This window comes from Lacerta agilis, chromosome 1 (assembly GCF_009819535.1).
Source record: "Lacerta agilis isolate rLacAgi1 chromosome 1, rLacAgi1.pri, whole genome shotgun sequence".
Taxonomy (NCBI): Eukaryota; Metazoa; Chordata; class Lepidosauria; order Squamata; family Lacertidae; genus Lacerta; species Lacerta agilis.
Window position 1 is genome coordinate 27,555,206 of NC_046312.1, and position 12,038 is coordinate 27,567,243.

A 12,038-nucleotide genomic window follows, 5' to 3' on the forward strand; every position below is an offset into this window, starting at 1 on the left:
TTTGAATAATTAGTCCAGTTTAAATTTCCCTTTGCTATATTTTCCATCTGCTGACTGGGTGGATGAAGTTAGCATCTGGATATATTCATTTTTAACCAAAACACTTTATTAAATTTGCATAAAATGCGCAACCATGGAATATAATGGGTAATATTCAACTAAGTCCTACTCAGAGTAGACTCACTGAAATTAACTAACCTAAATTTGCCATGTCCATTTATTTCAGGGAGTCTAATTAAGATTAGCAATGAATATCACCCTAAATCAGCTTGCAATGGCCTTTATGGCCAATTTAAGCCAATTATGTTATGAATCTTTACCTAGTAAACAATGAGTTTTTTTTTATAAAGTTGAGCCAAAAAAACTGACCTAATATTGTGTTCAAAATGTATTTCCCATTTTTATGAAGTCTTGCCATTTTTGATGGACACAATTGTGTTTCTTTGATCTTCTCAAAACTATTTCCCTCCTCTTTTGCCTTCATTTTGTTCTTGGTCTCATTGCCATTGAATCCTATTTGGATTCAATCCTATTTGGGGTTTTCATCAGCTGTACACCACAATCATCACAATTATGACAAATAAAGGCTTGACATCTCTCGCTTTGCATGTCATGAGTCTATCTCATATGTTAGTTTCACCTTTTAAGTTGAATTCCTGAAATAAACGAACTTTTCCACAATATTCTAATTTTTTGAGTATCACCTGCAGTGCAATAGTATATGAATGTAAGAGTGGCCTTTCTGGATCAGGCCAGTGGCTCACCTAGCCCAGCATCTTGTTCTCACAGCAGCTTATGGGGACCCCAAAGTGAAGACCTAAGCAATTCTTCCCACTGTGATTTCCAGCAACTGGTATTCAGAGACATACTGTACTGCCTCCTCTGTGGAATGGGAGAGCATTGTCATGTCCATTTCCTCAGGCAGCAAAATGGCTCAGGCTGGCACTGACTACATTACACATAGCTTGTATGTTAGTAACCATGTGGTCTCCATCATCTATTCTGGCCTTGCTCTTCTCCAAGTCTGCTATTAAGAGTAGGTGCTTATTCCTCTTGTTCTGCTGCTTCCCCCTTGGGGAAAGGGAAAAGGAAAGGACCGCTGGACGGTAAAGTCCAGTCAAAGGCAACTATAGGGTTCGGCACTCATCTCACTTTTCAGGCCAAGGGAACTGGCATTTATCCACAGCTTTCCGGGTCATGTGGCCAGCACGACTACGCTGCTACTAGTGCAACGGGACAAGGTAACGAGTGCCAGAGTGCATGGAAACGCCGTTTACCTTCCCGCAGCAGCAGTACCTATTTATCTACTTGCACTGGTATGCTTTCAGACTGCTAGGTTGGCAGAAGCTGGGACAGAGCAATGGAAGCTCACCCCAAGAGGCTCAGTGGTTGAGACCACAGTGACACCCACGTCCTCCCCTGGGGAAAACCACTCTTTAGCACTCAATTGGAGCAAGCAGCAATTTGGGTTTCTCCCTCGTGGCCATTTGTTATGATCTATCACTAAAGAATGGATTTTCCTTTGGAAAGGAGTGGGGCAAAGAGAAAACCACTTGGGCTCAGGCCTAGAAAATGCGCACCAAGAGGAAAGCCTCTTGGACCAGTGCTTTCTAGGCAGGGCACAAGTGGAAATGTGGATGAACCCTAGTAAAATGAATTGCTCAGTCATTAATGAAACTTCCACATGGGCATCTCCTAATCAGGTAATTTGTCCTCACAAGCATAAAAGTTTGAATTTTAATGTAATATCCTAGAGCCCCTCAACTTTCTGGTCAACATTTGCAGCCTTCAGCAACTTATATAACAGTGTGGGACTGTGTTTAAAAAAGTGTGTGTCTGTGTGATTCCACTGACTCAGTTCTGCAGCTGTTAATGCCAGAAGGTTTGTTCTTTTTCTTTACGTGCGATTGTCTTTACTAGCCCTCAGTGAAATCTGCTCTGTAGGTAGAGTAGGAAGGGATCCCATATGACTAATGCTTGCTTGTAGCGTAGTTCCTACCATACCCCACAAAGAGCTGAGAAACTCACACTTGGTTAGTAGAGGATGCCTCACTTGAAAAGGCCTGAGTGGTATTTTTTATAATCCCCTTAAGCAAAAGGTCCACAAAATACATTTGGGTTGCATGTTTGGATGCGGAAAAAGGTCTTGAAGGACAGGGTGGGAAATGGGGAAACATTCACACAAGATGTAATACTGATTCTCACCTAGCTCTGTCCTACTGCCTTGCCTCCACCGATTGTTCCTTCCTTCCAGTGATTTGCCTCCCACCTTTCTGCACACAATATAGCCAAGGTATCTTACAATATGCACAGTCCAAGCACCGTAAAAACAACATAAAATAATAAATTACAGCAGATTCAGACAATATTTAGTAGGGCAGCATTTCTAAGGAGCTCACTGGGACAGCACACTGTCCGTCAAGAAGAGGCAGGCAGGGCTAGGTGTACCTCTTTGGGGAAACTATTCCATTGTTTGGGCATCATAGCAGAAAGGGCTCTGACTCTTGTGCATACCTGCTAAGAAGGGCAGAGAAATGGTAGGACAGAGTTGTCAGGCAGTTTCATATAAGAAAAGATTGTCCTTAACATACCCAGAACCCGGTCTGTTTTGTGCAGGGTTAGAGAACAACGTGGCCTGCCATACATTTTTGACTGTAACTCCCATAAACCCCAGACATCATGGCCAATGGCTAGGGGTTATGGGAGTTGTAGTCCAGTGACACCCAGTAGCCCACAGGTTCCCCAATCCTGAATTAGGGTTTTTAGGGAAAAGGTATCTCCTAACAATTCTCAGCGCCCTTAATAAACTACAGCTCCCAGAACTATTTTGGGGGAAGCCATGACTGTTTAAAGTGGTATCATAGTGCTTTAAATGTGTGGTGCGAATGTGGCCATAGAATAGATTTTTTGTCTCATGTCAATAAATGCTGGTGCTGATAACTTTAAGTTGACCTGATTTGACTGCTTAGGTCAGTGGCTTAGTGGAAGCCCTGCTTTGTGTCTCACCATCTGAAATGCTTTGGGTACCTATGCAATTCCTTGCTACAGGAAGCCTAGTTAATGTTCTCTCACAATGTCTTTAGGGTAGGAACCCAAAGTGTTCTTGCCTGGCTAGAATGTGTCATTGAACTCATTTAATGCCTCTTACTTGTCTGGATGAGGAGAGAGGGGTATGTACGTGTGGATAGAAACTACCCTACTGCACAAAGGTAAATTTACATTCATTACTCTCACTATTGCCTGTGGTGTGCGGCCCTTGGAAGGCTTTCCAGAAGGGAATTCAGCCCTTGAGTGTAAAATGGTTTGCCACCCCTGCTTTAGAGGACAGATCAAAATGCTGCTACTCAGAAATGCACTAGTCTGGGTAATTTTATATTAAATTGTTTACATTTTGCCTGTTACTGATAATTTGGTATTAATGCTACTGTTTTGGATTTCTTTTATTTTATTTTATGGTATATTTTAAGATGGTTGCCTGGAGAGCCCTTTTGGGGATGGAAAGACAGGATATAAATGCTTTTAATAAGCAAACAAATTGGGTTTTATTATCTTCAAGATGATGGCCACTTGCCAACTGAAAGCCTTAGAAGTGTTTATAAACTGGGGTAATTACTTTGATCATTAACAAGAAATCAACCTTTGAAAAAAAAACACTGCTCCGGCCTTATTTAAAGCCAGTTGCAGTACTGACTTTCCTTTGTACATAAGGACCCTGCTAGGCTGGACTAAAGGTCCATTTAATCCAGCACCCTGTTTCTGATACTGGCCAGCCAGATTCATCTAGAAAGTCCACAAGCTGGACATGAAGACAATAGCCTTCTTCTGCTGTTGCAAGCTGTATTCATGGCTATACCTCCCCCAAACCTGGAGGCGCTATATTATGGCTAGTAACCTGGTCGCTATATTATGGCTATGACCTGGTCAGAACAAAGACATTGGATTCTTATCTCATTATACATGACAAAGCTATCTCACCCCTTGCCTTTCCCTGCAAGACCAATTGCAGCCGTTAAGAGTCGTCAACAGGTTTTCCACACCTATCAGCTACCCATTCCCACCACCCTTCTGAGTAATACCCCTCCCCACTCCCTCACTATATTTAAGGGTCTGGTGACTGCCGTTTCAGTGTATCTGAAGAACTGTGCATGCACACGAAAGCTCATACCAAGAACAAACTTAGTTGGTCTCTAAGGTGCTACTGGAAATAATTTTTTATTTTGTTTTGTTTTGACTATGGCAAACCAACACGGCTACCCACCTGTAACTGGAATTATGGCTAGTAGTCATTGATGGCCTCAGGGTGCAATCCTACATTCAATGCAGCATCAAGTGAAGGGTGTTAGGATGAGGCAGAGAACTTCAAACCCACCCCACCTGTAGAATTATCTCTGTATGCTACACAAAGGCTCTGCCAGCTAGGCCACCCTGCAAATCCCTGAAAATAGGGAAGCGTTGTGAGTGGGCATGGATGGCACAGGGGAGGAGCACATCTGCATCAAATCCTACCTGCTCTGCATTCCATGAGGTCATCCAAAACATGCCATGAACCTGCCCTTGTGTAAGTAATTTCCCTCTAATTAATTCCAGTGGGAAGGAATGAAGTAGGAACATAATCGCAACCCCTAACATGCTTTTTGTGTCCTCCCAAAAAACAACTGGGTAAGGGCTGTACTTAAGTGATAGAGCATCTACTTTGTTTTGAGAAGGTCCCAGGTTCAATCTCCGTAAGCCTGGGAGGGAGTCCCTGTCTGAAATACTGGAGAGCTGCTACGAGATGATACTGAGTTAGGAGAAGCAATATTCTCACTCAGTACACTGCAGCTTCCTATGTTCCCAGTGGCGGAGCTTCATGCTCCAGCACCGGGGGGTGGAGAGCAGGCAGGGCGGGGCTGACGCGTGTCCCGGGGGCATGGTGCACCACACAAAGTGGCATGGTGCGCCACCTGCAGGGGTGTGGAGCGCGCCCAGAGGGCGTGGCGCGCCTCCCGCAGGGGCAGGGTGCCTGCGGGGGTGGGGTGCCCAGCACAGGCGGGGATGCAGCCGCGATGGCACCGGAATCACGCTGCCAGGGGCAGTGCACTCCCTCCACACTCCTCTTCCTCCACCAGTGTATGTTCCAATGGTTTGGGTGCTACAGAACTATTGTTAGTGGACAGGGATGAAGCCCAGGACCTTCAGATTCCCAGCCAGCAGATTGCTTGGTCAGGCGCGGAGGAAGCCTCTTTGCTACCCAGGGCAGTGAATGGAGGCACCCCCTGGGGGAGGGGCATCGTGCCGTTGCGTCGTGACGTCACGACGCAACGTCAGGACAGAGTGCGCATGCGCGAAATCCAGTGCATGCACGCTCCGTTGCCGGGCTGCTGCCGCTGCTTCTGTGGTGACCTATCCGTGGTGGGAATGGGTGATCAGAGCTGCTGAGCAATTGGTGGCTTGTGAGGCTGCCACATGTGAAAAGCAGCATGGCCTTACACCCGCTGCTCGCGCTCAGCAGCCCTACGAGCCACCGATCCCTCAGCAGCTTGCAAGGTCGCTGCGGGAGCAGCAGCGGCGACCCGGTGGCGGAGTGAGCATGTGCTGGATTTTGCGCATGCGCACTCCGTCCGGGCCGGCTCTGCTGCTTCTGCGGCGACCTTGCGAGCCGCTGAGCGAAAAGCAGCAGGCAGGGGTGGGGCAGCCCCACGAGCCGCCGATCGTGCGCACTGGCGAGTGGGCCACGGGGTGAAGCAGCCTCGCTCCACAGCTTGCTTGCACACTACCGAGCAGGTTTGCAAGCAGGCTGCAGGGCGAGGCTGCCTTGCTCCGCGGCTTGCTCGTAGTCTGCCGGCAGGGCCGGGCGGAGCTGGCCCAAGTGTCACCCCCCTCCCCTGGAACCCAGGGCGCCCCACCCCCTACGCCCCACCCTCACTACGCCACTGTGCTTGGTTATCCTCTGTGCATCTATCTAAGTCCATTTTTAAGCATGTGACCACCATCACATCTTGTGGCTTCAAATTCCACAAACTTTTCACTGAGACAGGACAAAAGTAGACACTGAAAAGCAGCCAGAGACACAGTCTCAAGGAAATGGATCTGCTGCTACAAATAAATGACAGTTACATGATGTAGGCATCTCTGTTTTTAGGAGGCAAGCAAGCAGGGAAAGGGACTAATTAATAGCAAGGAACAGATGCCCCAGCAATGCTGGCATTGCTGACACTTTTCTGTTTCTGGAAATGAAACCCAAAATCATTTGTCACAGAAATAAACAAAATGACATCAAATATTTAAACAGAAAGAGGAAGACTGAAGAGGAGATAAACCACACAGTAAACAAGAAAAAAAAAACCACCCTCCACTTAGCACATCTGTTTTCCCTTCCACACATTGAGTTGACACACTGCAACAGCACAGCTCATCGGATGGCAGGATTTACAAGCTCGCTGCCACTTCTTAAAGGGGTTGAGATTCTGCAATGAACATTAATGGATAAAAGCTGGGCAGCCTGCCTTAGGCAAGGCAGCAGAGACAAAGTCCACGTTGAAGGGTAGCTTTTGTGAAGAACAGTGAATGTTAAAGAGTTTGTTTCACAGCATAAATCCATCAAGGCTTTCGTTGTTCTGCCATTTTGCCCCGAGGATGCATTTATGTGGCTTTCACATCCTTTCCAGGCCCATGACACTTTTTAATGTGCATAACACACACACACACACGGGCACAATCCACCAGGGACTCCTCTGTGCAAATTTCATTGAAATAAATAGGAGCTGCACAATGTCACAGTACAATAGTTTTGGAAGGGGACTTGTGCAGAACAACTTCCCAGCGGATTGTGGCCTGCTTGACTTTACAACAAAATAGTAATGCAGGTCACTGTTACTCTAATTTTCCAGGTGGGGAACTAAGGCTTTAGAGATAGTGAATTGTGCAAGGCTGTTCACTTTTTCCATAGTAAGTTAGAAGTCTATTGCATCTGATTAAATAGTGCCACTGTCTCTGAGTGTCGTCCTTTCCTATCCTGTTCACTGCAAGAAATAATTCTATTTCTCCCTTGGGAATTTATCCTGATACTGAAGGAGATAGAAAATATAGCCCAGAGAGTTAGGTATTCTGAAACTGGCTTAATTTAAAGATACCATTTGGAATAAAGAAGCTGTCGATAAATTCTAATTAATAAGAATCTATTCCCATGAATTTCTAGGATTAAGTCAACAAGGCTGTGGGTGCATGTCTAAACCGGTTTTTCTTAGTGCTGAATTGATATATCCTAATCACAATATTACCAGCAAAGGAAAGGGATAAATTATCATTAGGGCTGTGATGTTTAATCAATTGATCAAATGGCTTTGCCATCCTGATGCTCTCCAGATGTCTTGGACTACAGCTCCTATCATCCCCAGCCAGCACAGACATCCTGGTTGGAGCTAATGGGAGTTGCAGTCCAAAACATCTGGTCTAAATGATTACTTTTGCTTGTTCGAAATGATTACAAATCTCTCCAAATTAATTAGATATCTTCTTAGAAGAAGCCTTTTCCGTTTCCCCTACTCTCATCTTGGTATCTTCCATTTTCCTCTCTCTTCCGCCCACTCCTCAGTTGCTTGACAGAACTGGGAGTATAACTTAGTTGAAGGCATGGAGGCTTGGAGCTTTTGTGTGTGCCAGTGCCATTCCTGGTCCTTGCCTTGCTTTTGGAGGAGTCAGCCTGGAAAGGAGAAAGGATGGTGATTATTCTGTCTGATCACCAAGGGAAGACAATACTGTACTCTGAGCACTTGCATACTTGCAGTTCTGCAGATTACCTTGTAGTCCCATTGAAATTAGTTGGGCTTACTTCTGAGTAGACTGATTCAGAAAGCATTTTATTTACAAATCATGGGACTTGTGCACATGCAGATTTGTACAAGTTTAATCTGTTGATCAATTTGACTAATGTGTTTAACCAACTATTTAATTGTGTGACAGTCTTAACGCTTATACAGTGCTCTCTTAGAAAACATAAGCATAACAGATAAATGGATCAGTCAGTGCATTAAGGAGCCAGGGTCAATTATCAATCAGGTCAATGACCTGATGAAACATAAATCACCAAGGATCCCCCAGGGAAGGATGCAACAACAGAGAATACCCTTTCATGTGTTCCCAACTCTGAAACATCAGATGACAGCAGTGCATATATTAGGGTCTCCTAGCTCATTGCTTGGACCAGCAGGCTAATGTAGGAGGTGATGGTCCTTTAAGTATCCTGGCTATAAGCTGTTTAGGGATTTAAAAATAATGAAAAGCACTTTGAATTGAGCTGGGAAAGAGACTGGAAGGCAATGGTGCTATGGGGAAAGACAGCTTAGTGGCACAGCACACACTTTGCATGCAAAACATGCCCAGTTCAGTCCATGATATATGCAGTTTAAAAGGACCAGGGAGCAGAAATGAGAAAGACCTCTGCCTGAAACCCAGTAGAGCCACTGCCAGTCAGAGTAGATGCTGAGCTAGATGAACAAATAATCTGACCCTGTATATAGCAGCTTCCTATGCAACCTAGAACTACAAGATTTCAAAGCTGCACATTAAAATCTGCTTTAAAGAGTTACTGATAAAACTGTGCATTTATTCTGACATTACATAAAAGCCACAATATTACACACTACATGACCCTATGTCCCAATGAATGCCAACTACTGGTATAAAGAAAAAGCCTATTTTCTTATCTCCCACCCTATTTCTGTTCCTATCTTTATAGCTGACCCTTTTTTGCGACTCCAGAAGAATTGCTTTGTCACTCTGAGGATGCAATCCAGTACACATTTGCCTGTGAGCAAATGTCCCACTGAACTCAATGGGACCTACTTTTCAATAGATATACAGAGGGTTGCCCTTTAAATTTCGCTTTCCCTGAATTTCGAATCTGCCTTTCCAGATCTGCAAAAGGGGAATTGGGATATATTTACTTGTTTGGAATGGAGGAAAGGGAGGGTACATTGGCTGAAAATATGTATAAAGTGCATGAATATTTATAAAGATCTCTGAGACCCTTGGATGAAAAGTGCTGTCTAAGTGCAGATTATTAAACCTGTCATTTTGTTGAGTGCTCTTGCAAAGAATTCTTTCCATTTCTCTACCCCCCCCCCCGCCCAAATCATTGAAAACAGGTGGGCGTGTGGCAAGCACTCGGCACACAAAGAGTTTAGAAAAGCTCCAAGAGGCTTAAAATAACTGTTGTATTATGGTGCTTCAGCATGTAAGACTGAAAATTAAGCTTTGTGCAAACTCCATTATACCAAAATGTGAGTGCTACTGTCCATGGTGCTGAATTTTAAACTTTTCCCTCTTCCCTCGCCTCTATTTCCCTCTTCACAGCAGTTTCTTGTTTCATTCTCCATGGGCTGACCTTAATGGCCAGACATTTATCAGTGTTCTTTCTTTTACTAAACAACATTTACTCCACATTATATGCTGGCTCGGCTGCATCACAGAGATATTGCAAATGGCTCTGCAGTATGTTGTTGCATTAGTTCGCTATAGGAACCTAAGCCCCTAGTATAGATTTCTATCTCAGATCCAGGTTACCTGCCCATCCTGACTTAGTTCAGAAGAAAGCAGATCAAGGCATAATTGATCTGTGACCTCTTTAAGACTTTGCTATGTGTGTATTTTTAATATTAGCTAAATCATGGTACAGTGGACAAAAGTAAACCCAAGCAGCAGGCTTCCTGTGTGTTTATACAAACAACATTTTCCCTCTTGGTTACCAACAGGTAATTGCTGTACTTTGGGGCAGCAAACATCCTATTAATCGGTCATCACAATCCCACAGTTATTTCCATTTACTGGGTTCCAGTGCACAAAAGAAATGTTTACATCTGCAAGGGCTTCCTCATTCGTAGCCACAAAATAGAGAGACTGGAGCTTCTCCCTTCATTAAAGTAAATTGGCAAGTCCTTATGCTGAAGTTCCACAGGCGTATAGGATGTGACTTATGTTACGCCAGACCACTGGTCCATCTAGCTCACTGGACATATAGCCTGCAATATTCCTTCCTTAGCTTAACTACTGGCAGCTTATTGACATCACCTGTTTCAGTTGCCTGTGTACTTGGCAAGGCCCTCCTTTGGTGTTTCCAGCACAAAGACTTATGACATCACACAGGTTGCCATGGATATTCTCTTCAAACAGGTTTAAAGCAAGCTAGTTAGTCCAGTGCTGAGATCATTTGAGATCAGGAACCTTTACAGCCCTAGGCAGTTAGACATGCCAAAGCTCATTGAAAACAATGAGTTTAGATGTGCTTAACTTTGCATAGGAGTGAACTGTTTCATAGGAAACTGCCATATACCAAGTCCAGACCATCGTTCCATCTAGTTCATTACTGTCTACACTGACTGGCAGCAGCTCTGCAGGGTTTCAGGCAGGGGTCTCCCCCAGACCTATGTAAAGATGCTGGAGATTGAACCTGAGATCTTCTGCATGCAAAGCAGATGCTTTACTGCTGGATGTTGAACTGACATGTTCTCCTGATCACTATGAAGTGAACCTCTGCAGCATAGCAGCACAATTTGGAGAGCCTCATCCAGCCAGGCTGGTCACTAAGGAAGGTATGGTAACATTTAACATCTAAGCTCTTTCGGGCATGATTTTTGAAGGTGAGGTTTACCATCAGAATGACTATATAAATGTGAAGAAGAGATTTTGAACTAAAATCCCCATGTGCTAGTAACATGCCAATTAATTGTTTCTCACAGACACCTTTTATTTGTCCCTGTATAGTATATTTACTTTGGCTTTCTACTTTACAACTCTTTTTCTCCGAGTGGGGAAACATATTTTATTTACTCCATTATTGCTCCACAGAGATCAGGGTGAAAATGGAAGCAACTGTTCGTTCTCACTGGAGCCTTTTTTTTTCCAGGGAACGCATTTGATTGGTGGTGCAAATTGATGCTTTTGCTCTAGAAGCATAGTTGAGAGACAATGAACAAAGCAGCAGAGATGCAGAAGGAGAACACATAATCTGTTTTCATCATTGGCCAGAAGCACCAGTAAAATGATGTGAGAACAGTGGAGACTTTTTACCGTTAGATTGTTGCAAAGCATTGTAGGTGGGGACTATCTTTAAAAATGGTCCAGAAAATTCATTTGGTATAGAATGTGGCTTCAAGAGTACTAACTGGAACTAGACACTCCAGAATTAATATGCCAGCATTTTTTCATCTTCATTGGCTCCTGCAATGTTTCTAATCCAATTCAAGTTGCTGGTTTTGACCTTTAAAGGGTGTTTTGTTTTTGTTTTTTTACAACTTGGGACCATGGCAAATCCACTTGAACCCTGAGATCACCAACAGAGGATTCTCACAAGCTGAGATAAAATGGGTGGCCGCAAGACAAAAGGCATTTTTTGAAGTGACTCCCATTTATGGAATGCTTCCTCCAGACTGTTTTGCCTGGCACACCCTTTTAGTGTCTCTTCAGTGCCCGAGAAGAGTTTCTTCAATATCACTGATCTTTTAAGCTCTACTTTTAAAATCTCTGGCATTATCAGGGGGAGAGACCAGTCCCACCATGTATAGAAAAATTATAGAGTGGCTGGGAAAACCCAGCCTGATGGGCGGGGTACAAATTATAAATTATTATTATTATTATTATTATTATTATTATTATTATTATTATTATTTTACTTTTTATAAAGTTTGGGTATTTGTGTTTTCTAATTTTTATATTTTGGGTTCCATAAAACTCCCTGCTACGATAATTCAGTTCCTCAATGTGACCCTTTTCCACAATTACTCATTCCTTTTAAAATCCTCTTTGTAGCTTGATGCAATAGGCTTAGTCATGAGATGGACACCAGCACTGGATATAGTATGACCTGTTGAGAATATTGTTTATGAAAGGATTTTGTGTATTTAAAGGAATACTTATATTTTAACTGGTGCAGTTTCTACAGACTGAGAGACACTGTTGCTGACACCAGCCTCTAAACAGCTTTTACCTCAAGCCAAATTCTCTAAACCACAGCTGAATTAACTTGCAACCCATTGCAGCTACTAAGGACAATCTGCTTGTGA

The 12,038-nt window shown here is 43.7% G+C and overlaps 1 long non-coding RNA gene across 1 annotated transcript; it reads right to left on the reverse strand.

Annotated features, from left to right (window-relative positions):
- Nucleotides 1–2,405: 2,405 nt before the first annotated feature.
- On the reverse strand, nt 2,406–10,330 carry LOC117042383. The gene is made up of 4 exons (XR_004426073.1): nt 10,048–10,330; nt 7,467–7,681; nt 6,329–6,446; nt 2,406–2,514 (listed from the first exon to the last, which is right to left on the reverse strand). It is a non-coding gene; the product is annotated as an uncharacterized LOC117042383 (long non-coding RNA).
- Between the last annotated feature and the right edge of the window lie 1,708 nt (nt 10,331–12,038).